Raw genomic sequence first — 3657 nt, 5'->3', positions numbered from 1 at the left:
AAAGGGAAGTGGAGATACTTCAGGAGGAGAACCAGCGACTTCGTGGAATGCTGGAATATTACTCAATTCCCAGCACAAAGCCGTCACCACCACATTCGGATAACAATGAGTCTCTTCAAGTTTTGGTGCAGAATTGCAAAATTGAGAAGCTGAAGCTGAAGGAGATCCTTATGAAGCGCGAGAAGAAGCCATCACCATCATCACCGAAGGAGTAATTCATCATCGGTATTGGCATCCCCTTGGTTTGTTCCAAGCTTGGGGAGTGCCGCGGTATCACATTATCACTACCTTTATCTTTTACTATCAAGTAGTGTCATATCATGAGTAGGGAAGTTATCATATGGAATAGTATGCAATGTGGAAGTATCTCTCTTAGTTGGTTATCTATGTATCCGTTGGTGTGAGTTATCGTTATGGAATATTAATGAGAAGTCTTATCATTTACTTTTGGGATTTCTATTTTCGTGCCCTCGGGTCGTTAGTTGTACTCAGTTTTCCCTAGCCCCTTAGTTTTTCCTCAGTTTTCCCCAACCTATGTCTGAAACCTGCAGAAGGAGCTCAGACGGAAGGAATCCGTTTATTTGGACGTTCTGTGCTGGCGTGTTGCGCCGCGTCGTCTGTGGGGCCGCGTCGTGTGGGGCCGCGTCGCGTGGGGCCGCGTCGCGTGGGGCTGGTAGAAAGGGACCGCGTGGGACAGGACGAGAAGCGTTTGGTTGCACGTGAGCAGGAGCTGGGTTTTGTCTCTCTCGGCCCAAATTGGCATTTTTAAGAGCACCTTTTCCCCTCTTTCTCTCTCTGTCTTTTTCACCAAATTAGTATCAAATCTAGAGAAGCTTCTATGGCAGCAAATCTCTGGGGTTATTTATGCCTTTTGGCCCTCGTTTTTTGCCCAATATGGCAGCAAATCTAGTAGCAAATGTAGAAGCTAGTATATGATAAATTGACAACTGCATAATCAGAAAACTAAGTATAATACATAGGAAACCGCATACGACAGCCAAAAGCAACCAATAACGTTGTAATATACAAGACGCACGCAATGTATGGACAACAAGAAGATTAGGATGAATGAATTTGTTCTTCATTCCTCCTCATATATTTCGTCGTTGCTCCAATCGTGCATTACCCGAAGGAAATATTCATTGAACTCCCTCCGTCTGCGGTGTGCGGCCAATACATCCTCCAAACGGTATGGCTTGTGTTCATTTCTCATACCGTAGTTTCCTATTCTATCCACACGTTCGCCCACTCATCCCAGGCCTTTGTATCATGAGAGTACTCTCGATATAACCCAAATCCGTGTAGTAGATGCAGCCAGGTCGAAGTGTCGGGTACACTCTGGTGTCGACGGAGATACACCGGATATAATTCACGAAGAAGGCATTACCGCCAATGTTACCGACCGGATGGAGAGAGCGGCTCTGAGTGTCCACACGGTACACCAATGGTCTGCCCGCCAAAGCCACGCTGACCAACAACACAAGCAGCAGATCACCATCCGACTTCACGAGGTAGAGCTTCTGATGTCCAAGTTCTGGAAATGAAATTAGTGTCTCCATCTTGACAGTGCTCGCGCGCTGCTGCAACTGTACATTGGTGCACACTATTCTTCCGTGCTCTAAATTGTCCACAGCTAGTGCATACAGTTCACCATTGAACGGTGTAATGCAACGCAGACAATGGTTCTTGATCGAAAATCTATTTTCCCAATCTTTATCTATATCCTTAGTTGGAGTGCTCTCATCGACCCAACCAATTTCCGACGGGTAATGTGCGGTAACGAAGACCATAGTCGTGGATTTGATCACAGCGATCGATTTCAGGAAAACAGATGGCATCCGCGCCTCAAACATAGTGTTCGATTTCTTTGTGAGTGGGTTCGAAGCCGTATCTTGTGCGGCGGGTTCTTCCGGGCAAGCACGATGACGCCACGGCAAAATCCGACGATGTAGTATCCGGGCAAGCACGATAACATTCAGCACTAAGATGTTTAAGATTGAAAATAAAGAGGTAGATATGGAGGAAGTTGAACCTTGTATGAACTTCCGATAGATCTATGGTGACGTAGCGTGATGTGCCGAGTTGGAGGAAGGTGAACTCAGCGACGTGTGGAAGGGCGTGGTGTAGCATGATCCATTCGTCCAGGTGCACGTCGGGCTGAGGCAAACCCGAGCGCCAATTTCTGCGGACTTGCCTCATGGCGGAGTAGGTGTCGGCGTACTCCTCGTTCGCCGGCCAAGCATTCGCCGATCTTGTGAAGTGGTCCATCAGCCGAGAGAGAGGCCCGGTTCACGGAGGAGCCGCGCTTGGATGCGCCGCCCTCGGAGGCGACGCGCTCGGCGGCGACTGGCTCGGCGGCGACGGGCTCGGCGGCGACGGGCTCGGCGGCGACTGGCTCGGCGGCGACGGGCGCGGAGGCGACGGGCTCGGAGGCGACGGGCTCGGAGGCGACGGCCGCCCGCGCATTCTTCTTCTCCATCGCCGGCAGGGTAGCGTGCGTACGGCGGTTGGGGTTTTTTCGATTTGGAAAAGTTGATGGGACGTGAGAGGGGTGGTTTCGTGCGTGAGCGAGAATGAGACGACTGTGTGCAGAGGGAGGGAGGGAGGGGCTTACGCGTCCTACGCGTCCACTATTTGCACGTCTGCACCGCGACACGCGTCAACAATGGCACGTCTTCCACTTCTGCACCGCAACACGCGTCCTCGAGTCTAACCCTGGAAATTTAGATATACTCAGGTATACCCTCGAGTCATATACTAGCATTTTTTGTGTGCTCAGTTTTCTCCTTGAGTGCTAATACGGCTAGTGCAATATACTCAGCTTTACCCTCAAGTGGCTGGTCAACGAGAGTCAACAAATGGGATTAACTAGTTAAATGAGTTATTTAATGTGCAAAAAAATCCGAAAAAGAGTGGCACTTACTCATGGAGTCTTTACCACAAATTGCCACTTCTCAAATCATAGATAAATCATAGATAAATCAAGTTTCACCACAAATTGCCACTTCTCAAATCACCTAGTAGCTATGAAGGTGCATGGTTTTCCATAATAAGCCCTACCCAAAACAGCTTTCCCCAAAACATACTTTGTCTAAATGAGGCCACAATTCTCACACTGATGTATATTGGTATTGCAAATAGTTTGAGGTAGGCCAAGATGGGTTTCATTGTACAAAACACGCATTTTCCATTTTTTAAATCTCATATTTGAATCCCTTAGTCTCGTTTACTACTCACTTGCCCTTGGTTTCTTGATACTACTCAGCTTTTGCCCTCTCCCTTCACAAACTCTCACGGACGCCCAACATTGCCCCGATTGGTCTAGCCCATGTCACGCGGATCTTGCCCGCCGACCGTTGATCGTATGATCTAACGGGCGGGATAACCCCTATCTCTCTCTCTCGGTCGGGGCCACCACCCTCTCTCTCTCTGTCGTCGGTTAGCTTCCACACTCTATGTATGCGAAAGGGCGGTTACCTAGTACGCTAAAGTTTGGTTTTCTGCATTATTTTTCACGAGCTAAATTATAAACTCTTTTTAGGCATTACTTTTCACGCAAAAAAGATAAACCATCACCGATTTTGTTGTAGCCATTACTTATCACGCAAAAAATGATACACCATCACCCATTTCTTGTAGCCATTACTTTTCACGCAA

This window comes from Lolium rigidum, chromosome 6 (assembly GCF_022539505.1).
Source record: "Lolium rigidum isolate FL_2022 chromosome 6, APGP_CSIRO_Lrig_0.1, whole genome shotgun sequence".
Classification (NCBI taxonomy): Eukaryota; Viridiplantae; Streptophyta; class Magnoliopsida; order Poales; family Poaceae; genus Lolium; species Lolium rigidum.
Note: the sequence above shows the minus strand (reverse complement) of the source record.